At 43.0% G+C, this 24,679-nt stretch overlaps 1 long non-coding RNA gene across 2 annotated transcripts in view; it reads right to left on the bottom strand.

Moving 5' to 3' along the window:
- The window catches only part of LOC144617061 (uncharacterized), a 325,321-nt gene extending 301,243 nt beyond the window's left edge, over positions 1 to 24,078 (bottom strand). For both annotated transcript variants that reach the window (XR_013557078.1, XR_013557077.1), the window contains exon 1: positions 24,008 to 24,078. This is a non-coding gene — a long non-coding RNA (uncharacterized LOC144617061). The remainder of the gene's footprint in view (positions 1 to 24,007) is intronic.
- Positions 24,079 to 24,679: the final 601 nt, after the last annotated feature.

Genomic DNA, 24,679 nt, shown 5'->3' on the forward strand with positions numbered 1-24,679 from the left:
CATTTACAAATATACCAGGTTAAAGATTATACCTTTCATTGAAAAAAATAAGTATAATTAATAATAATTTGATGAGGATTAACATATACTTTTCACTATACTTCTAAGAAATCAAGACAGTGAATAAGTCTTACAACTGGATAACAAATCTTTTGCAATTCAGGCTGTCTCCAATTCTCTGCTTTTAATAAAACTGAAAGGAAACCTAACTGCATTGTCAAATGATATATCATTACTACAAGCATCGAATAAATGTTGTGATATATCATTATGTGGTTGTTGTTATACAAACACAAAAAGTTCAAACTAGTATAATAAATCTGCTTCCATAACTATTTAGTTTACATATGAATTTTTTAATTTGCATCTATAAAAAAGAGGAATAGAATTGATGCTGCCCCAGTTCCTTTCTGCCAATAAGTGATAGTCAACTATGAAGACATGAACTATTTGTTAAAGACCGAATCATGTCATTTACCAGATATATTTCCAAAAAAATTTTTTTTTCACATTTTATGACTAGTATCAGAATTGTGGTATTATTATATTACGGCCAATAGCATACTATAGTGTACTTGTGTACTACTAATAATTACAATGATTACTCAATCAGGAAGAATTTGTTAATACTTAGGGTTTTATGATCACAGGCTATAAAGGAAGAATTCAGTTTTAGTCAGTGAAATTTTGGTTTTAGAAGAACATACCGCAATGCTCAATAAAAAACTTTCAAGCATAAAAAAGTACACATTAGGATCAGATTTTGTGGAGTAAGCAGAATACAAATTCAAAGAAAGAAAGTAAAGATATAAAATGTCCAAATGCTACAGAAGAGGTTGTTTATGTATTCAAGAACAGATAATGATGGATATCAAAGTCCTACAGTAGATTCCATTGAATAAATTTAAAAGTATAATATGAGTGATTTTTTTTATTTTTTTAATTTATTTTATTTTATTTTATTGAGAGAGAGAGAACGTGTGTGTGCGAGTGGGCAGAGGGAGAGGGAGACACAGAATCCAAAGCAGGCTCCAGGCTCTGAGCTGTTTCAAACCCATGAGCCATGAGATCATGACCTGAGCCAAAGTCAGATGCTTAACTGACTGAGCCACCCAGGCACCTCAATGTAAGTGATTTTTAAATGTCAATATTTAGAATATACCAGAAGTGACATAATTTTCATTATAATAATTTTCTTAGGTGTGATAGTGGTACTTATTGTCTTATGATAGGAGAACGTCCATATTCTGAGATGTACCAGCTGTCACGAAATTTCTCCATATTCATATATCAACTGCGCTATTAATTCAATACTTTTATTTTAATTGGTTCATTTTCTTTAACTTAAATTAGCTCATTTTGAAAGAAAACATTATGTCATTAGCACAAATAGATAATCAGCATTACTTGTTATAAAAAGAAGATAAATATCAACAGATACAATGAAAATAGGGGACATTTTAACTTTATGGCTAGATTCTGTCACTTACACGATGACTCTAAGCCTGAAACCTACTCTCTTGTATTTAAAAAAGGGGGCTGTACTGCAAAAAGCAGTTTAGGGAGTGGTAGAAGGATTAATGTAACAAAATCCAAACAAACTTCATTTTTTTCTCTCAGATGAGGCTGAAAACAAAGACAATTAAAATGGAGTGATGAGAAGGAAATCTTGCCATTTGCAACAACATGAATGGACCTAGAGAGTATTATGCTAAGTGAAATAAGTCAGACAGAGAAAGACAAATACCATATGATTTCCCTTACATGTGGAATCTAAAAACCTAAGCAAATGAACAAACAAGACAGCAAACAAAAAACAGAAACAGACTCAGGGATACAAAGAACAAACTGATGGTTGCCAGAGGGTAAGGAGTTGGGCGGGGTGGGAGGGCAAAATAGGTGAAGGGGACTAAGAGGTACGAACTTCCAGTTATAAAATAAATAACTCACAGGGATGAAAAGTACAGCATAGGGAATATAGTCAATAATATGGTAATAACATTGTATGGTGACAGATGGTAACCATGCTTATTTTGATAAGCATATTCTGTAACTTATATAAATGTCAAATCACTATGTTGTACACGTGAAACTAATATAATATTGTATGTCAACTATACTTCAATTAAAAACAAAAAGTTTAAAACATTTTAATGGAGTGCTTTACACGCTAAATCGATGAGGTACAGACTGCTAGAAGAACACACCGGGGGCTGGAGTTCTCAAAAAGGCAGAGGAGACATCCAAACAAAGGTCTACAGATGAAAGAACACAAAGGTTGAAGGTTCAGTATGACTCAGGCTGACTGAACCTCCTGGTTTTCATGACAGAGTTCTAGTCTTCCCAGAGTAATGACTAACAGCACCCTCTTTCATCCCAAGTATATTGCCTACACAGTCAACTGGAGATCTCCCCAACTAAGACCGAAATGTTGGAATATTGGTGAGAAGAGACTAAAAATGAGGTTGAAGAGGTGGGAAGAGCCCAGCTGAATCCTGAGGGCAATGAGGAGCCACGAAAGCACTGGAGCAGGGGAGTGCCTTGAGACTGCATGTGAAAAAGGCTAAGTGTGGCCAGTGGACTGAAGAGTGGAAGACCCAATGGAAGTGAGGAGAGAAGCATCAGTGGGAAAGAGGAGAAATGACCTGATGCTAATGATTCTGGGAGGTAGATTCACGAGGGTTTGGTAACTGGTTGTGGGCATCAGGCCAGGGTAACCGAACAAAAGTCGTCGAGGATGATGACCACGTTTTGGCTTGGCAACTGTTTGAATGGTGGTGCCACTCATCCAAACTGGAGGTGAATGAGAAGGAGCAAGTTTATGGGAGACCTAAGTGTCGCTTGGGTCTCACTGAGTGTGAGGTGCCTCGTGGACATTCAAGTGGACATATACAGCAGCACCTACCTGTACAGGTGACAGACTGGTGTGTGTCAGCACTAAATAAGAACTCCTCAGGGGCGCCTGGGTGGCTCAGTCGGTTAAGCGGCCGACTTCGGCTCAGGTCGTGATCTCGCGGTCCGTGAGTTCGAGCCCCCCGTCGGGCTCTGTGCTGACAGCTCAGAGCCTGGAGCCTGTTTCAGATTCTGTGTCTCCCTCTCTCTGACCCTCCCCAGTTCATGCTCTGTCTCTCCCTGTCTCAAAAATAAATAAACGTTAAAAAAAAAAATTAAAAAAAAAAAGAACTCCTCAGTGTGTGTGTGCACACACACACACACACCACATATGTAAGCACCACCTCTAGAAAGGACCACTGTGACAGTGACAGATGGTGCATTCAGAACCCCTGAAGTGACATCCGCAGTGTAAAAAAGCCTTTCTCCTGACAAGTAAGTATGCTGCTAGCCCTCCCTGGGTATGGGAACGAGTGATGCCAAGGGTGGTAGACACCCAGCCCACAGATGGAATTGTTCAGGAAATATTCCTGAGTCTTGGGCAGAGCTGGGCAAAGATCCAGCAGGTAATGTAGAGTAGAATAATGCAAGCCAGCAAAAAAGAGTGAGAAGGAGCATCCAGAGAAAAGAGGAAAGCCAAGAGAGCGTGGTGTTTCTCGATTAAAAAAGAGTGAATACTTCAAAGAGGAGGAAGAGGTCAAATGGTCCCTTGTAAGAGTGACCAACAGTACCAAGATGTCACGGTAACAACCAAGAGGTGTCCGTTGGACCTGACAACAAGGAGGTCACTATGGCCCTTAGTTGGACAGCTTCTAGGCAGTTGATGGGCAAAAAGCCAGATTACCGTGGACTGAAGAGTAATTAGAGGTAAGAAAGAGAACTCTCGATCAAGACATCTGCCTGTGGCCAAGACAAGAGAAATAATGTGGCTCCCAAACAGCAATGTGAATTTTTGAGTACGAGGAATCTGACCTGGTCTAAAGGAAAAATCACAGGAATCCGTGGTCTGCCGCCCAGACGGTATTAGCTCATAGAAATCGTCACTGGGTTCCCCAGGCTGGGGTGCCACTGCAGAGCCACACCACATGCCCCAGGCCCAGCCAGACAAATCATATTCATGCCTGGACAGGGGTCTTATCCATTGGTCCCCAGGAACCCTCCTTAGATAACAAAGAACTGTATCTCCTGCACCTTCATAATCTCAACAGTAACATCAACTATTTCTATGCACCTAGACTTTAAGAAGCACATAGTTTACATTTGGAGAACATTGTATATTCTTTAAAAAACAATCCTATGCCATAAAAACAATTATCCACATCTTCTAATTGAGGAAAGTAAAGATCAGAGAGGTTAAGGTACTTGCTCCAGGTCACACAGCTATAGGATGGCAGAGCCAGGATGCAAGCCCACATTTGTCTGACCCTGCTGGAACCCCTCTGCTCCCCACAAGTCTTGCTATGCCTTTACTCAAAATTGCCCAAGGCCTCCTGATGCAAAAATAGGGCAAACTGTGCAACTCATTAAATCTGTGAGGGAGAGAGAATTGTATAGGGGCTTGATCCTGGCCTGGAGTCAGAAGAAGCAAGTTCAAACTCTGACCTTGGGTGACTTATTCACATAATTTCCCTTGACCTGTTTGTTCACGCATAAAAGTGGGGCAGGTGTTGACCACCATTGACGGTGTTGACCATCAATAACAAAAGATATTTGAATACACACTGCCAATATATATGCTTTTATTTATCCTCTCATTTATAAGGCAGAAATGTGTGTCTTAATGAAGAAATATTGTACATATTAAAAGACATAAAAATAAAATATTTAAAAGGATGAGATAAAGACGAAATAAGGAATATTAAATGTCCTATTGATCATGATGGCTTGATACTATCATTAGCTAATACCTCAAGGCAAATGTGAATTGGGGAAAAGACTGATTTATCATCATAATAGTAGGTGGTAATCTACAGACCAAATATCTTGATAATTTCAAGACACTTTTCACTGACTTCTTACCAGGTTAAGTGGAAGAGTTTTCATTTTTCCCTCCTGATGGTGGTTGATGGAATCAGGGAGCACTGCTGTGTCCCTGTGGCCGCCTGGACTGTATCAGAGGTATTACCTTCAAATGGCAGTGTCTTTGCAGAGTGTCCATTTGGTGAGGGATAGTTTCATTTAAAGAAGGAAATAGAATTCATAAATCTACCTACATAGGCACATGTATTTGTTTCCTGTGGCTGCCATGACAAAGTACCACAAAGTAGGTGGCTTAAAACAACAGAAATTTATTCTTTCACAGTTCCAGAGGCTGGAAATCTGAAATCAAGGTATCAGCAGTGGCACACTCCCTCTGAAACCTAAAGGGGAGAATCTTTCCTTAGCTCTCCTAGCTGGTGGGGTTTGTCAGCAATCCTGACATTCCTTGGCTTGTTGATGCTTCATTCCAATACATGCCCCTGCCATCATGTGGCTGGCCATCTTCTCTCCATGTGTCTCTGTGTCTCTTCTCTTCTTATAGAGACACCAGCCATAGTGGATTTAGAGCCCCTCCTGGTTCAGTACGACCTCATCTAACTTAACTAATTGCATCTACAAGGACCCTATCTCAAAATAAATCACATTCTGAGGCACTGGGGGTGAGGACCTCAACAATTCTTGTGGGACCCAATCTAACCTATAGCAGCACACATAAATATGCTGAAAAGAAATAAAACAGGGAAAGCAGCTTTGTCCGTGCTACGGACCTCCATCTTCCTCTCAGACAGGGGACATACTATACAAGGACCGTGACCTTCTGATGCATGGAGCAAGTAAGGATGCCATGTCAAGCCATATGTTAATTAATTTTTTTTTTTTTTTAATTTCTGAAATGGGCAGGTACATCTGGGTGGCTCAACCAGCTGAACATCTGACTTCAGCTCAGGTCATGATCTCACAGTTCATGAGTTCGAGTCCCACATCAGGCTCACTGCTGTCAGCACAGAGCCCACTTCAAATCCTCTGTCCCCCTATCTGTCTCTCCCTCCCCCAGCTTGCTCTCTCTCTCTCTCTCCCAAAATTAAACAAAACATTTTAAAAGGGGGGAAAAAAATAAATTCCTGAAATAGGAAACCCGCAAAAAATAAATTCCTGAAATAGGAAAGAACAGCCTGAGACAGAGAGGACAGGAGTGTGAATTCACTCAGTGAAGGGAGGTGAATGCTTCAAAAAAGGAGGGTCGGCAGGGACAGCTGGAGTCAGAGTCACTATGATAATGTCTACGAGGTGCCCACTAAACTTCACGACAGGAAAATCACAATGGCCCTTAGTTTCTTTGGTTTTTCACTAACATCTTCTTCTCCAACTACAATGGATAACCTTGCGTCACCTGTAGGGTGCAAACACTTTATTTTAGAGACTTCTGTCCTAGAGGAACCAAGGCTTCCTTGCAACTTAAAAAGTGTAGTGATGCCATGAAAGTCCCTGCCCCAGAAGTTACTTCCAAAATGACTAAGAAATCAGATGCTATGAAATAATATCAGATTGAATTGCACAAGAATTTTGAGAGGGCAGAAATGGGAGACATAAAAAGGACACCTGAATATATTATCATATTTATTTTTAGCTTCAGGGCATGCCTACAAGGAAAAAGGGTAGAAAAATACTGTGTTGAAAGAAATTTGAGGGTTTTATTACTAATCATTAGTAGTAATCTAATCATTAGTAGTTTCCCACTTACTGTGGAAGGCAGCACAGTGTACTGTTTATGGCATTAAGTTTGGAGCCAGACTCGCTAGTTCAATCTAACCTCTGACACTTGCTAGCTGTATAACATTTGGTTACATAATTTTTGTGTGCCCCAGTTTCCTCATCTGTAAAATCTGTTATAATAGTACTGCTTAATAGGATTATTTTGCAAATAGATATGTCTTAAGTGTGTAAAAGAGTGCCTGGCACATAACAAGAGCTATGCAAGGTTTAGTTGCTGTTGCCATAATGATGATGATGGCCAATTTCCTGAGCTTCTATAATGGACTAGACACTCTGCTCACCATTTGGCTTACCTCATCTCTTAACGTCACCATGAAATAGCAGTGATTAAGAGAATGGGCTGAGATATCAGACTTCAAATCCAAGTTGTGTCACTTACTCATAAGTCTCTGAACATTTCCAAGCTCTACTTTCCTTCTAGGCCTATCAAATAATCCATGTAATCCATCTAGAAGAGCACCTGGTAAATAGTTAATGTTCAATTAATGCAAGGTCTTATGATTCATGATTCATACTGGTCCAGGGTCTCACAGCTGATGTGGACTTGAGCCTGGCCTAGAAATCAAGTCATTTATGTGGACACCATGTGCTATGATAGGCACAACTTAGATCTTTTGTCATTCAATCCCTGATACTTCATGATGCTGTAACAATCATTGATTGACTGGGTTCTCACAGCAGCAGAAAGGATAAATTCACAAGAGCAATGGAAGTCGCATCCTGTCTTTCTTAAAAGTAACATGCTGGCCTGCACTGGCACTGTGGAAAAAACTAAAACTTTAAAATACTAGAGAGTGGAAGGAATTGTGAACTGCCTCTGGACACAGCCCTAAAATTAATTAAGGTGTAGCCTTGGTTGGACACATTATCTGGTCTCTATGGCCCCTTTGAGTTCAGAAATCCTACATTTTTATGAATTTACAATCCAGGTGGGGATATAGGACCAAGATACATAAGATAACTAGAGAACAGTTTGACACCATTTATGACCAAGGGATAAGGCTTCATGAAGGTTAACGTAGCCTTTAATTGATGACTTAGACAGTAATTTCTAAAATACCCAATCATGAGGCCCTTTTCTAAAAGTACAGATTTCGGGGCCACATCCCAGACCAGCTAAATCACAATCTCCAGAGAATCTGTATTTTTAACAAATACCTTTGGTTTTTGATCTATGCACTCTATACCTAGATATTTGATTTAATTAGGGTAATGGTTCAAAGAACAGTATTTTTTAAAAGATCTACAGATAACCAAATGTAACCAAAGCTGGAAACCGCTAATTTATATCATTTAATTGTTGGGAAAAAAATTTTTTAAAGGATCAGATATTTGTACACCCATGTTCATAGCAACATTATTCACAATAGCCAAAAGGTGGAAGTAATCCATTGACAGATGAGCAGATAAACAAATGTAGCATATACATAGAATGGAATATTATTAAGCCTTAAGAAGGAAGGAAATTCTAACACAAGTCGTAACACGGATGAAACTTGACAATATTACAGGAAGTAAAATAAGCTAGACAAAAAAAAAAAAGACAAATACCATATGATTCCACTTGTCTAGAGTAGCAACCTTGTAGAAAAAGAAAGTAGAATGGTGGTTACCAGGGGCTGGTGGAGAAGGCAGAAACAGAGTTATTTAATAGACACAGTTTCAGTTTTGCAAGAGAAAAAGTTCTAGAAAGGACTGCACAACAGTGTGAATACACTTAACACGACTGAACTCTACACTTATTTAAACATGGTTAATATAATAGATTTTGTTACATGTACTTTATCACAATTAAAAATTAAAAAACATGGGGCACCTGGGCATCTCAGTCAGTTAAGCATCTGACTTCGGCTCAGGTCATGACCTTGCAGTTCATGGGTTCAAGCCCCGCATTGGGCTCTGTGCTGACAGCTCAGAGCCTGGAGCCTGCTTCAGATTCTGTGTCTCCCTCTCTCTCTCTGCCGCTCCTCCACTCACATTCTGTGTGTCTCTCTCTCAAAAATAAACATTTAAAAAAATTATTCAAAAAAATTTTTTTAAAAATTTAAAAACCGAAAAGGATGGGGATGGTAAATACATAGCTTGCTTGGCAGCCCTCACCCCCGCCCTGGGAGACATTGCTAATTGATTACTCTATGTTGCCACACAGCACCCAGGCCCTCACAATCCCCCATACAGGAGAGAACAGGGTGTTTAGGAGAAGAAATGAGAGTCAGGGAGAAACAAGGAGATGATCCCCCAAGGGTGCAAGGGAACACTAGGAAGGTAAAAAGACACAATAGATGAAGTCCCCTCGAACACACTATGCGCTGTCTATTCTTCAAAACACTGCCTAGTGAGCACAAGGCCAAATACTCCTTTTCTTTTGCCGTGTGACCATACAGTCTCACTAGGGGGATTAACTAGCTACCGAGGTCTATTGGCAGGTGCCCAATGTGGACCCAGAGACGGCGTTCAAGACCCAGCTGTTCCTGGACCATTGGAGGGGCACCGCCCCTCCGTCCTTGGATTCCTCTCTAAGCTGGGGCCACACACAATTCCCGTGGCACAGACGCACATTGGTCCCTGACCACTGAGGGTTTCATGTACCAGTAAAGGGCTGAGCTGTCTGAGGCAGGAACCAGTCCGTAAATAGAGGTGTTAGTGAAGGCTTTTTCACGTCCGTTCCATTTGACGTTTGGCTAGACTAGGTTTCCACCTTCACGGAGCTGACTTTTTGAAAAGACTAGCCAACACCTTTAAATGAGTCACATCCTCTGGAGGTGTTCTCTCCCCTTCTCTCCTTACAATCCCTTTTGTCTTTTAAACCCAGAGGAGACAAATGTGGTGTTATTCTCTTCAATAATTGGGTTCTCTGTCCTGGCCTAGCAAAGCCAAAAATCTATGAGGAAGGAAGCATGTGGTTCAAGCTCAGGGTGTGGGGGGAGTTTGTCTGCTTGGAGGGGGTTGGGTTGTTCCCAAAATAATCATTACTACAAAGGCAAATCAATGCTTGAAGATTTGCTCCCTGCTTTTGCACTAATTGGTGTGGAGAAGGGAGGAGGAGGGGGATGAGATGCAAAAGGCAGCCACCAGCTGCGAAGATTTGTGATGTTAATTAACAACATGATCAGACAGGAAAACCATAGTCAGGTCTGATCAGTCCCGGGAAGCCCAGACTGGTCCAGTAATGCCCAGGGAGTTGGGGGGATGGAGGACACTGACTGCCTCCCCTCAGGGCTGCCTCTGCTGTCCCAACACCAAGGCGTCAGCACTGGAGCTCAGAGAAGACACCGGAAACCCTCAAATTCCTTCCACTCAGTGCCAAGCAGCAGCTCCCACTTCTAACCCAGAAACCCACTTGAGGCACCTGAGAACAAGCATCATTTAGGGAGGGTTCTCTGTCACAGCCACAACCACTTTGCCGGCTCAGGCCACCACCAGAAAGTTTTCCCATGGTGTCACGGCTGTATTTTATGTCAACTTTAAGTGTGGGTTTATAAGGGAGGATAAATGGGTTAGTGAGCAGGAGAACACCAAGGGGAAATATGGAGCAGAGTTGAGAGTCTAGTGATAAAGAATAATGGAGCTCTATTATTAGTAAAGGAATTCGGCTTTTAAAAGGGAGTTGCAGGTCTGGGCAACTGTTAAGTGCACTCAAAAACAACGTGAAGTGCTTGGTTTACATCTCTTCATTTTTCTTACACCCAAAGATGCCATCCTGCCAGTTTACCTGCTTCTTGAGGTGGCAAAGGCAATTTATCTGCTTGCTGCTGTCACTGATATCTGGGGATGTCTGCAGCAGTCTGGGCAAATGCTCTGACACCAAGTCCCCAGGCAGAGCCAGGGGCCAGAGCCCCTGTAGTTCTCTCTCTGCAACTGCCCAGAAATTGCCCCTTCGAATGCAGGCAGTTCCATTAGACACTGGGGGAAAGATGCACCATTTCTATCATGGGGCTTTATAGCTGGAAGTCAACTGAGACAGCATGGCACCTGGCAGCCTCACTTGTTAGGATGGGACAACTGAAAGGTGCAAATGACAGCACAGAGAGACAAATGGTCAGAAGCAGAGCCAGACAAGAGCCCGGGGCTGCAGGGCCCAGCGTGCACACTCCCTATCATCCCAGGCACTGAAACAGCCTGATTCTGCTCTGGTCACTGTTGTCCCTGTGCCTCTGCTCAGCTCCCGCAACCTTGGAGGGGAGGATAAAGAGCTGGAAATCACTTATTCATTGGGAAAACATTGACTGTGAGGCTCTTTGCCATATATGGGGCTAAGTTATCTTAGTGGAAACAAAGTGGGGGAGGGGACTCACAGTCCAGCGGGGACAGCAGATCTATGAACCAAAAATCCACCAGTAATTGTTCTGCTGTGAAAGATGAACACTGGAGTCTGGGAAAGCAAGGAGCAGTCTGCCATGTGAGCTGGAAATACCTCCCTGGAGGCTGTGGTATTTCAGCTGAGCCACAAACCATCCCCACCCACCCCCACCCCCAGAACAACAGCCATTTTCTTGGTCTTCCCTGTCCCCCTTTGGGGACACTTCTCCTAGGAATTTGACACCTTCACACTTGTCCACTGGCACCCAGGACCCAAAGGTCTGTCCTCCCAAGGAATGCCTTTTGGTCCCTCTCACCATCCTTCAAAACTAGCATCCCATCTTATTGGGATGAGAAAAATGTTCTAAAAATGGATGCCAATGATTGTACAACTCAGCAAATTTACTAAAACTCATTGGGTTGTACACTTAAAATGGGTGAGTAGCTTAACATGTAAATTACACTTCAATAAAGTTGTTTTTAAAAATTCCCAACACTGGGGTACCTGGGTGGCTCAATTGGTTGAGCGTCTGACTTCGGCTTAGGTCATGATCTCAAAGTTCATGGGTTCAAGCCCCACATCAGGCTCTGTGCTAACAGCTCGGAGTCTGGTGCCTACTTTGGATTCTGGGTCCCTCTCTCTCTCTCTCTCTCTCTGTCCCTCCCCCACTCACTCTCTGTCTCTCCCACTCTCAAAAATAAACATTAAAAATTTTTTAAATAAAATAAAATAAAAATTCCCAACATTTTTTCATGTGAGAACATACAGAGAAAATGATAGCATTTATATCACACCCTGGAGTAAACTGAAGGAAATTTAGACTTTAATGGGGAAAAAGTCATTATACTTTGTATATTGTATAATATAAAATAAAATACAAGTTTCAGAAAGGTATGAAATATTGAATTTATGTAAAATTTCCAAATAAAATGTTCTCAAGTGTTTAAGTGAAACACTCAAATCTGTGCCAATGAACAAATTTTTCATAATCTCTTCCCATTCTCTTGGGGTAACAGTTTGGAAATTGTGACATTTAACTCTGAAATAACACTTTTTTTTAATTTTTTTTTTTAACGTTTTTATTTATTTTTGAGACAGAGACAGAGCATGAATGGGGAAGGGGCAGAGAGAGAGGGAGACACAGAATCGGAAGCAGGCTCCAGGCTCCGAGCCATCAGCCCAGAGCCCGATGCGGGGCTCGAACTCACGGACCGTGAGATCGTGACCTGAGCCGAAGTCGGACGCCTAACCGACTGAGCCACCCAGGCGCCCCTGAAATAACACTTTTTAATAATAATCTCTTCAAATGTTCGATGATAGCCATCAACAAAAAACTTTGTTTCCATAAGGAAGCAATACAAATTTTTAAATCATTTTTGTAATCATTCAAAAATCTACATTCAAAAATTGTGTTGGAATAAATCTAGTAACTCTCCCTTCATTGACAACTAATAGTGACATTTTTGTGCTAATGTAAACAAATTTCAAATTCAATCAAATTTTTCATGCCAAGGATTTCAAATTGATGATGATATGTAGATTTTCAAAATATACATGAACTATTAGAACAATCAGCTTACAGCTGGCTTGGATATCACCAAAAGGGTGTAGAAGCTGCAAAAATAATTATCCAGCATATGTGAAGATATTTGGCGTTGTACACCTTGGATTGCAAGCCCTATTTCTTGGGCTCCTGGAACACTAACTCCTCAAGCTGTAACCTGGGCAAGTGGAATACCAGCTTCTCTCACTGCTGCTTGGGCTTTAATCTTCAATGGGAGGTGGTGGTCCCTGTAACTGGCTACCCAAGTGGATATCCAGAGTGGCACAAGTGGTGGATCGGCTCATGGCAAGACTGTAGGCTTATGGCAGACTCCCCTCCATTCATTCAGATGCCCTCTGAGAGACACCTGAGACCAGCCTACCACCCCAAGGGATGAGGGATCCTGACGTTGGGGGCACAGCCTGTGCTGATAACACCTCCTGTGTTTGGACTCCCAGATAACCTGTGAGCATTTTCTAAGATGCTCCAACTGTCCTCAGACAATATTCATTTTGAGGTCTTGGGGAAAATAGAGGGTTAAAAACACAAATTTGGGAAAATCTGTATTTAAGAAGTGGATAGACAGGTACCAGCTTGGGGAGAAGATAAAAGGGGAGGAAAGCCAAATGCTGAGAGATCACAGAGGTTAAAGAAAGGAATAATTAATGCAGAGGGAGAATAAAGTCTGAGGTGCTATTAGGAGGAGAAGGAGGAGGAGTGAAAGGCAGTGGGCACCAGAGAGGAGTGACTTTTGGTGCCTGGGAAGACAAAGGCTCAAGACAAAGGTTTACAAAGTCACAGTGGGGTGAGGTTGCCTTTGAGGAAAATTGATTCATGACATTTGTTAAAGACAGTAAGGAACACTTTACTCAAGAGGGACCACTGCCAGGGGTTTTGCCATAGGGGGGAGAGACGGGGCTCAATACCAAGCACAAGGACAAATGGGGATTTATAGCAAAGCAGCAGAGTCAGGGGGCAGTGGGTAGAAGATCACTAAGAGGAAATATCATGGCTGAGGGGAATTCTTGAAGGCAGGCCAGGGTGATCAGATATCAAAGAGGGGGGATGAAGAGTTTGATCAGATATTGAGGGTGATCACACACCAAGGGTAGGGGGATTTTTGATAAACTGACTCAGCAGGATTCTTGTTAAAACTGGATTAACTAGGCCAAGGACACAGCCCAAGGTCAAGGCTTAGACAAGAGGAGAGCTCAGAGGAGCCTGACTCAGGTTTGATCAAAGAGAGTCTTTTCAGAACAGCCTAGGACCATCAGGAAGTCACATGCCCAATGAAAGTATTGCTTTTTGATCTTCTGGCCCATGGAAAGGAGGCTGTGAGGGGTACTGGTGGTGGTGCTGGGGAGAAGGGGCCTCTTGGAAAGCCAGACTTAGGAGCTCATGAGGTCAGAAATCCAGAAAGAGAAGTCTCCCTGGGAAGGAAAGAGTTCCTTTGCCCCTGAGTTGGGAGCAAAGGTTTTCCTGTTGGGATGACAAGAAAGAGATTAATGGAGCTAAGAGCCACCAACCAGTCAGTTGGTGCAACAGATGGGGACAGCTGGCCCGTGGCAATGTTCCTTCATTATTCATGTGCCAAGACTTTCTGTACAGCTGCTGTGTGCCAGGCCCAGGGACAACTGAGATGCGGCCCTTTCCCATTAGAAGCTCTGAATCCAGGGGAACAAGGGAATTATTTGACAGAGGCAGCAGAAGTGACTGGGAAATGGCAGGACGCAGTGGAGAGACACAGAAGGAGCACCCAACCCACCCTACTGGGCCCAAGGAGGCTTCCTAAAGGAGGTGGCATCTTGGCCAAGCCTTAAGGAAGAGGAGGGGTTATACAAGAAGGGACAAAAACTACACCAGGGAACTGCCTAGGAGCAAAATGGGGGCATGGCACATTTGAGTACTAACAGTGCTCAATGTGGATGCTGGCACAGAAAAAAAAAAAAAAAAAAAAAAAAAGCGGGGGCAGATTATGGCCAGATAGATAAGGCAGGCACCAGACTGCGAAGGATACTGTCATCTGAGTTAAGGGTTCTGTAGTCTGCCCAAGGTTCTTCCCAGTCTTTGGGATAGAAATTGGTCTAAAACAAAAAGCCCTGCCCTGTCCTCCTAGAGTCAGAACACAAAGACCGTCAGATCCATAGAGGAAAATAATAGGATATTGGGACATTCAGACAATATATGTTTAGATCAGATGGGCAAAGCAAAGTGCCCTGAAGATCAAAGGTTAACTGGGTCTAGCTGTCCTGGTTCTTTCCTTTCTTCGCAGGGATTATACACAGTGCTTACGATCCATGACTACTTTTCCTTAAAAAGCATTTTTGTGTCTTGTTTCTTCACTCCAGAATCTTCTAAGGCTCCCCGCTATTTGTACCATCAGATCTGAACTTCACTGTTGGGGATTTTAAGATCCTCCATTAGCTGACTCACTTCTTCTTTCAACCTAATATGGATTTCCATATCAGCCTTCTCAACATCAATACATTTGTTGATTACCTTAGAACACAAAGACCCTGGACTGAGAGTTTATGGGTTGAGAGAGCTTCATAGCCTAGGAAAGTAAAATAGTGTCCAAAAATATGAGGAGAGTGGACCCACCTCAGGAGCTCAGAGAAGAGAGCTATAAGAATGTCTCACACTTGTACACCTCTGCCTCTGTGCCTTCAGAAACTGCCTGAGGCCTGGTGACTGACAAAGGAAGTGATATTGAAGGAATGAGAGCCCCACATCCGGCTCTGTGCTGACTGCTCAGAACCTGGAGCCTGCTTCAGATTCTGTCTCCCTCTCTCTCTGTTCCTCCCCCAGTCATGCTGTGTCTCCATCTCTCTGTCTCAAAAAATTAATAAACTTAAGAAAAAAAAAAAAAAGAATACTAAATTATGAATGTGAAAATCCAGAGTCAGTAAAGCATCATTGTGAAGAATGTGGTCTTCAGAGCAACAAATACTAGCCAGGTGCTCTTCTGTAGTTTAGATAAACCCTCTGGGCCTCAATTTTCCATGTATACATATCTGGTGGTCATATCTACCTTCTGGAGTTATTACAGAGATTCAGTTAAATGAGATACTATATGCACAGAACTCAAAGCACTTAGCACAATGCCTAGAGATAGCTCTCAATAAATAGTAGTTATTAGCATTTATTATAATAATAAAATCTGCAAAAGGGTATACATAGTATGGTAGGTAGATGTCTCTCTCAGGACTCCTAATGCTCTTTTGAAAGGGCGGGCCTACGCAGGCCGACTCCATCTTGTTCTGTGTCCTTCACCTTGACCACACCTCCTCCCCTTGAGTAACCCCCCCCCCCTCACCTGCCTAACAGGACTCGGACCCTTACCCAGGACCCTTCCCCAGCCAATCGGCTGAGGCCACAGCCATTACCTCACCAACTGCCCCTAGGCCCCAATAAAACCTTTGTCCTTTTGAAACTGGCTCTCTCTCCCCGGTATCTCTCACCGCTCCGTCGGTGCAGGTAGGGGATTGAGCTTGAGCTAGCTCGAATAAAGGCTCTTTTGCTATTGCATCAGACTCGGCTCCCTGGTGGTCTTTGGGGATCACGAATTCTGGGCATAACACTTTTACCTACCAGCTATGTGGCCTTGAGCAAGTGACTTCAACCCCTCTGTTCCTCATTTTCTTTATCCATAAAATGGGGAGAACAGTATTTACCTCAGACCTCACTATGAAGAATATTATTACTAGTATCAGCATTAAGCCTGAAATAAGAACTAAAGAACAGGGCAAGGAAGAGAAAGCCTACATCCTTCCCCTGGGCTTGGAAAGCTGCTACCTGTCCTCAGTTCTCAGTGGTGTTGGCATATAGATAGACAGCGGAACAGAATACAAAGCCCAGGAACAGATTGAAACATATATGGGACATGATGATATCCTCTCAAATCAGCGGGGAAAGTGAAGTTGAGACCACTGGGCAGCCATCTGGAAAGCCTGGCTCTATCCCTGCATCCTCTTTGATGAGGAAGGCGTGAAAAAGTGGGCAGATGAGGAACAGAGGAGAGCCAGAGACTTTTACTATCCATGCTTTTGTAACTTTTGAAGTTAAACCTATTCAAAAGCATTATGTACTTTAAAAAGTTAAAGGGGGGGTGGGGAGGAGAAGCACATCTGTAGTTCTCCAGAAGTAATGTCAGATTGTCCAGAAGAGCCTGGAATCCCACAGATGGGGCTGATTTCTCTGGGAAGTAGTGCTCCATCCTTACAATAGGCTAAGTAACACAGGAACAGTCAGGGCTGGTGTGCAGCACCAAGAAAAGGGAACTGGGGCACTGGGAGGTCTCTCTCGTTGTCCCTGTCTGTCACTGGACATTGGGCCATGACTTCAATGCAAATACAAGCACTATCTGGGAAGGGACTACAGTGTATGTGCAGGTTTTCCCAGAACCACCGTTGGTGTTTGCCAGATTGGCAAAGATCAGAACTACTAACGGTCGACATGTAAGTTTGCCTGGAGAAACAGACACAGGGCCTGGGGAACTGCTGAAGCTGTCAGACCCAAAGAAAGCCAGAAGAGTAACAGAGCAGAGGGAGCACAGTGGGATCCCAAAGACAAGAAGTACTGAGCATTCACTGAGAGAGGGCAGGGAAAAGAGGAAATGCAGAGATGCACTTCCCCAAGCTCACCCTCAGCTGGCCTTGGTCTTCCAAGAGACAGGCCTTCCAAAAAAGCTGGAGGTTACATATAACCATCTCAGAAAAACCTCTCAAGTTTCCATTGTCCTCGGTAGTGATTTAGCTTCAATTGCCCAAACGGTAAAAGTGTACATCCCCCAGACTTGGAAGACACATGGGGCCCTTCATCCCCGCTGAGCCTATCTAGGAGAATTGCCAGTCCTCTGCCCTCCTCCTTCCCTGAACGAACCCTCCTCCAGAGCAGACAGGCCTTGTCCCTATTGTCCCAGCCTTTGATTTGTACCTCCTACTGACACCTCCCTAAAGGACTCATCTCATGTGGCTAAGTTACAAGCAAGAAAGCAGTCTGAAATCAATGTAGCCCATAAACTCTCATTCCCTTGCCTCCACAACAGCTCCAAAGAGCAGAGTCTAAAAGTCAACATATGTGGAAGGCACTGCTGAGGAACTGTTTTAACTTTTTTCTGATTATAAAAGAAACACTCTATTTCTTGCCCTTCTGGGTCTTACCTTGGAAATCAGACACAGTGACAGCATCCTTATAGACAAATTAAGAATACCAAAGAAAAGGAAAATACAAAGAATTTAAACACCAATTATTCTACTAACCAAGTTATTGTTATCATATTAGTGTACGTGCTTCCAATCTTTTTTATTAAAGCCTGGCTGATATAATTCAGATGATATTATCTAATAAGTGAATATGCTATTTAACATTTATCATTTGCTCATGGATTTAAATTACTTATAATTTTTAGTGGTTATATAATATTCCATCCAAAGGATATGCTCATATGCTGAAATTTATTTAATCAATCCCACAATTTTGGACATTTTTTTCATGGTTATTTTTTTTCCTAACATAAATAATGTTTGATAGATAATGCTTTACCTAAAGCTTAACACATACATCAGATCATTCACCAGGAAAAATTCCCAAACTAAGATGACTAGGCCAGGGGCTCCTGGGTGGCTTGGTTAGTCAGTTGAGGATCAGACTCCTGATTTCAGCTCAGGTCATGATCTCTCGGTGGTGAGTTCAAGCCCCACATCAGGCTCCACGCTGAGTGTGGAGCCTGCTTAAGATTCTCTCTCTCCTCCTCACCCTATGCCCCCCTGCTCTCTCAAAAAAAAAAAAAAGATTCCTAGGCCAAAGTGTACAAATATTTTTAAGTCAACACATAGTGCCAAACTAGCTACAAGAAAAGTTATATCCATTTATACTCCCCCCAGTCCACTGCAGATTTTAACTTTTACTCTATCAAATTCTGAACCACTTCCCTGCTGAGCTGTGGTGCCCAGGACTAGAAAGAAGATGGTGTCCTATCAGAGTGTGATGCCCATGGGATTCACCAGTCCCTCAGCAGAAGCAGATCTGGAATCCAACCTGGGAGGAAGAATATAATGGGATTGTGCTTTTTAAACACCAGTCTCCATTGACCCTGTTTCTAGGAATCCACCTGAGGGTTTTTTCCCTTGACACCAAATATGTGGTATCTTTTTCAACACCAGTTCTCTGATTCTCTAATGCCAAGTGGGCATTCAACAATTCAATTCTGACACTACCCAGAATTCGTGCAGATCCCACAGGCTCAGTCCCACAAGATTGACCGCACTTCATACACCAGTCACAAGGCCCAGGTTGCCACCCAAACTTCTGACTGTCTGGCTATCTCCCCCTCACGTTCAGTAATTTGCTAGAACAACTCACAGAATTCTGGAGATCACCATACTTAGTATTACTGGTTTATTATAAGAACACAATTCAGGAACAACCAAATGGAAGGGATACATGGGGTAAGACTGGGGGCTGCATGGTGTTTCCATGCTCTCTCTGGGTACACCACCCTCTAGCACCTGGATGTGTTCACCAAACCTAGTAGCTCTTTGAACTCCATCATTTAGGGAGTTTTAATAGAGATTTCATTATGGAAGCACAGGCGATTAAATCATTGGCTGCTGGTGAATGAACTCCATCAACAGCCTCTTCTTCCCCTACATAGAGTTTGGCGGTGGGGCTGAAAGTTCTAACCCTATAATCATGGCTGGGTCTTTCTGGTAACCTGCCCCCATCCTGAAGCTATCTAGGAACCCCTGCCTGGAATCATCTCATCAGCATACAAAAGACTAAATTCCAAGAGTCTTAAGCATTCTATGCCAGGAACTGAGGACAAAACCCAGGTGTTTATTTTATATTAACCACACCGCTTCTCCATTTTCTGTTTAGGGTCAATGTGGAGCCCTACCCACTTCCAATTCCAAAGGTTGAGCATAAGACCCAGGCACAACGCTATCAGTGCATCAAATCCCCACTGTACCTGCAGAGGTTGGTCCAGGTATGAACACATGACCCAATCAGATTTACAACGACCCTAAAAGAAGAGATTTTCATGCCTCTCCATGGGGGATGAAGCTGAAAAGATACAAGATCTGGGACTGCTGCAGCCATCTCTTGCTACTATAAGGAAGAATATAATAATGAATCATCTTGGCGGCACCTGGGTGTGTCAGTCAGTTAAGGGCCCGACTTCGGTTCAGGTCATGACCTTGCAGTTCGTGGGTTCAAGCCCCATATCCGGCTCTGCACTGACAGCTCATATATAAGAATGAATCATCTTGGCGGCACCTGGGTGTGTCAGTCAGTTAAGGGCCCGACTTCGGTTCAGGTCATGACCTTGCAGTTCGTGGGTTCAAGCCCCATATCCGGCTCTGCACTGACAGCTCGGAGCCTGGAGCCTGCTTCAGATTTTGAGGTAGGAATTAAATAGCCCATTTGTGAGAAGTGGGGCATGTTGGGCAGATCAGTGAGTTCAGGAACACTGGTCATAGAAGTCCCTTGAGCACAAGGACTGTGCCTTATTTTCATTACAGTCACCAGCCCCATAATGAAGTCAGTAAGAGCTGAGCAAAGGCTGTTTCTGCAGACAGGCCTTTCAGCCTAGGAAGAGAAGGATTCTGTGGAGAATAAGCTTAGGAATTCCCTGAGCCTGCACTGGTGGGTTAACAAGGCATAAAAAACTATGAAGCCATAGGATGCTCAAGTTTGGTTAAAGAAGATTAAGTAAATAGGTATAGAGAGGGTGGGGCAAAGTCCCCACTATACAGAGGGCGGGGCAAAGGCCCCAGTATAGTGAGGGCGGAGCCAAGGCTCCAGGATAGAGAGGGAAGGCAAAGGCCCCAATACAAAGGTATATGAGGTAAATAAGGTTGGGTATTCAGGGCGGATATGCCCCCCAACTTAGTACAAACGCAGAAAGCTGCTTTCACAGGAAGGAAGGACCAAGTTAGGTAAACAGGTAAATAGGACCATAGGCCACAGTTGCCCAGAGTGGAGCTAATTAACAAAAGAAAGGTGCCTGGTTAACCCTGAGGTTACTGCTCTTTCTTGTCCCCTAGACCAGTTTAGGTAAACAGAAGTGGTGCCTCACGTCTGCTGTAAACAACTTTTCAACAGACCGCCCAGCACCAGGATTTTGTTTTGTATTAACCCCCAACCCCAAATATCTTCAAGACTCCCTTTCCCACACGTCCATGAGTTAATGTTCACAGTTTCATAATCACTTTGTGCACCTCCATCACCATGTTTGTAAGCCTTCTGGTCCTCATAAAAATGGAGCAAGGACCCTTAATCCAGGCACTTGTCTTTTCCCAGACATCAGCCATCTCTCACGTTTTAATCCTGCATCCTGCTTTCTTGCTAGAGGAGAAAGAACTCTAGACCCGGAGTCTACGACAGGATTCATATGAACAGCAATGATGGCAGGAGACACTGGGCCCCAGAGGACCCTAAGGCAGAGATGGTGGGCTCTGCCTCCTTTGGGCCCCCTGTGAGTACAGGAGCAGATGACTCACAGTAAGTTTGCTGCCAGAAGGCAGCCTGCTGCCACTTAAAACTCCGGTCAGAGCCAGGGGTTCTTGAACTTCAATGTGCAGGAGAATCACCTGCAGGCCTTGCTGAAACACAGATTGCTGGGCCTCACTCTTGATGTTTCTAATTCCAGCAAGTCTGGACGAGGGCCTGAGAATTTGCATTTCTAATAAGTTTCTGGCTTTTGCCAATGCCGCTGGGATGAAGAGCACGTTTTGAGAACCACACCCTAAGCCCATGGTTCTCAGCCCTGACTGTGCATTAGAATCACCTGGGGATCCTCACGCTCAGAGATTTTGATTTACTTGGACTGAGGAGGGGCAGAGGCATGAGTATATTTCTAATATTCCCTAAGTAAGTCTAATATAAAGGTAGCCTTAAAAAAATCAACTAATTGATTCAAACTAATTCAATAGGGAGAGATTAGTCTTTTCAACAAATGGTGCTGGGACAACTGGATAGCTACATGCAAAAGAATGAAGTTGCACCCCTTTCCTATACAAAAAAGCAAAAATTAACTCAAAATGGATCATAGACCTACGTGTAAGATCTACACTATAAAAACCCTTAGAAAAAACAGGAGTAAATCTTTGTGACTGAAAGGGCGGGCCTACGCAGGCCGACTCCATCTTGTTCTGTGTCCTTCACCTTGACCACACCTCCTCCCCTTGAGTAACCACCCCCTCACCTGCCTAACAGGACTCGGACCCTTCCCCAGGACCCTTCCCCAGCCAATCGGCTGAGGCCATAGCCATTACCTCACCAACTGCCCCTAGGCCCCAATAAAACCTTTGTCCTTTTGAAACTGGCTCTCTCTCCCCAGTATCTCACCGCTGTGTCGGTGCAGGTAGGGGATTGAGCTCGAGCTAGGTCGAATAAAGGCTCTTTTGCTTTTACATCGGACTTGGCTCCCTGGCGGTATTTGGGGATCATGATTTCTGGGCATAACAGTGACCCTGAGTTAGGCAAAGCCTTGTTAGATATGTCACCAAGACACAAGCAACAAAAGATAAAACAGATAAATGGGACTTCATCAAAATTTAAGACTTTTGTGCTTCAAAGGCACCATTAAGAAAGTGGAAAAAAAAACAATCCACACAATGGTAGAAAATATTTGCAAACCATATATCTGACAAGGGACTTGTATCCAGGATATACAAAGAACCTTTACAACTCAATAATAAAAAGACAAAAAAAAATTTTAACAGGTAAAGGATCTGAATAGGTATTCCTCCAAGGAACATATACAAGTGGCCAATACGCACATGAGAAGATGTTCAACATCATTAGCCATCAGGGAAATGCAAATCAAAGCCACAGTGAGATACCCACACCCATTAGTATGACTATGATCAACAAGACAGATAATTACAAGTGTTTATAAGAATATGGAGAAAACAGAGCCCTGGAACATGCTAATGAGAATGTAAAATGTTACAGCCACTTTGGAAAACAGTCTGGCAGTCTGTCAAAAGGTTCAACGTAGAGTTACCACATGACCCAGCAATTTCACTCCTAGGCATATACCCAAGAGAAATGAAAACATAGGTCCACGCAAAAACTTGCACATGAATATTTCTTTTTTGAGAGAAAGATAGTGCAAGCAGGGGAGGGGCAGAGGGAAAGGGAGAGAGAGAATCTTAAGCAGGCTCTACACACAGCACGGAGCACAAGGCAGGGCTCAATCTCACAACCATGCGATCATAACCTGAGCCAAAATCAAGAGTCAGAAGCTCCACCGACTGAAATACCCAGGCGCCCAGCACGTGAATATTTTTAACAACTTTATTCACAATAGCTAAATGGTGGAAACCACCCAAATACCCATCTCCTGATGAATGAATAAACAAAATGTAGCATTTCCATACAATGGAATATTATTCAGTAATAAAAAGAAATGAAATACTGAATCATGCCACAGCATGGATGAAGCTTGAAAACACTGTGCTAAGGAAGAAGTCAGTCATAAAAGACCACGTATTATATGATTTCATTTATATGAATTGTCCAGAAGAGGCAAATCTACAGAGCCAGAAAGATTTAGTGGCTGCCTAGGGCAATGGGAGGAGAAGCGTGATAGGGAATGACTGCTAGTGGGTATGAGGTTTCTTCTGGGGGTGATGACAATATTCTAAACTTAGATGGTGGTATTAAAAACAACTGAATTGTACACTTACTGGGTAAATGGTATGTCAACTGCATCTTAATAAAGCCATTAAAAAAAATAAAAACCTTTTCTAGGCCCTTTGGAAGATACTATTAGTGATGCCTGGCAGGAAATAAGATCCCGCCATGTTTTCTCACTTCACCCACCCTCTACACCCTAAGAAATATCAAAGTGGGCAATTATCCTTGGGTTATATTTTCCAGGAACCTGACCTGAGACTATTCCTTCCCTCCCTTGCTCCTCCCTTTTAGCCATGACCTATTCCAAACCCTTCCATACATTCTCTGTCATGTAGAAGCTAAAGAAACACAGTGGTCTCCCCCTTATCCACAGCTTTGTTTTTTGTGATTTCAATTACCCATGGTCAACTGCGGTCCAGAAACAGATGATCCTCCCTCTGACATATGGCCATAAGGTCAGCAGTAACCTGATGCTAGGTCACAGTGCCTGCATCATTCACCTACTTCATCTCATCATGCAGGCATTTTATCACCTCATAGCATCACAAAAAGGGTGGGCACAGGACAATAAGATATTGTGGGAGAGACCACATTCACATAACTTCTGCTACAGTATATTGTTATAATTGTTCTATTTTATTTTTATTGTTGCTAATCTCTTCCTGTGCCTACCTCATAAATTAAACTTTGTCACAGGTGTGTATGTATAGGAAAATACATGTATAGGGTTCGGTACTACCCACAGTTTCAGGCATCCCTTGGGGGTCTTGGAACCTATTCCCCTTGGATAAAGGGAAACTACCATACGTTGCATGTCGATCTTCAAAAATACATGGTCAATACTGACAGTCTACACACTGAAGACACCCTACCTTCTCTAGGCTTTGTTTCCAGGAACATATACTCTGTAAAGGCTTAAGCCATGGTCCCGGGGAAAGTCCCCACCCAGAACCACACCCACCTCAATATCCAGGTAGGCTGAGCTAGTATGTAACAATTCTAGATCATAATAGCAGCATTTCCCACCTTCCCTGCCCTACCCTCAACACTACTCACCGTAGAGACACATCTGAAAAACCCCTAGAATAGTATTTCTCAACCTATAATGTGCCTACAAGTCACTGGAGATCTTACTTAAAAGTAGGTTCTGGTTCAGTAGATGTGAAACCTGAGAGTCTGCATTTCTTTTTTTTTTTTTTTTTTTTTTTTTTTTTTATTCAAGTTAGTTAACATACAGTGTAGTCTTGGCTTTAGGAGTAGAACCCAGTGATTCATCTCTTACATACAACACCCACTGCTCATTCAAAAAGTGCCTTGCTTAATGCCCATCACCCATTTAACCCATCCCCTACCCACCTCCCCTCCAGCAGCCCTCAGTTTGTTATCTATATTTAAGAGTCTCTTATGGTTTGCCTCCCTCTAACAGAGGGATTCTGTTATCTTATTTTTCTTTCCCTTCCCCTCTGTTCCACATAAGAGTGAAATCATATGATATCTATCTTTCTCTGACTGACTCATTTCACTTAGCATAATATCCCCTAGTT

Source organism: Panthera onca, chromosome C1 (genome assembly GCF_046562875.1).
Source record: "Panthera onca isolate mPanOnc1 chromosome C1, mPanOnc1 haplotype 2, whole genome shotgun sequence".
NCBI classification, from domain to species: Eukaryota; Metazoa; Chordata; class Mammalia; order Carnivora; family Felidae; genus Panthera; species Panthera onca.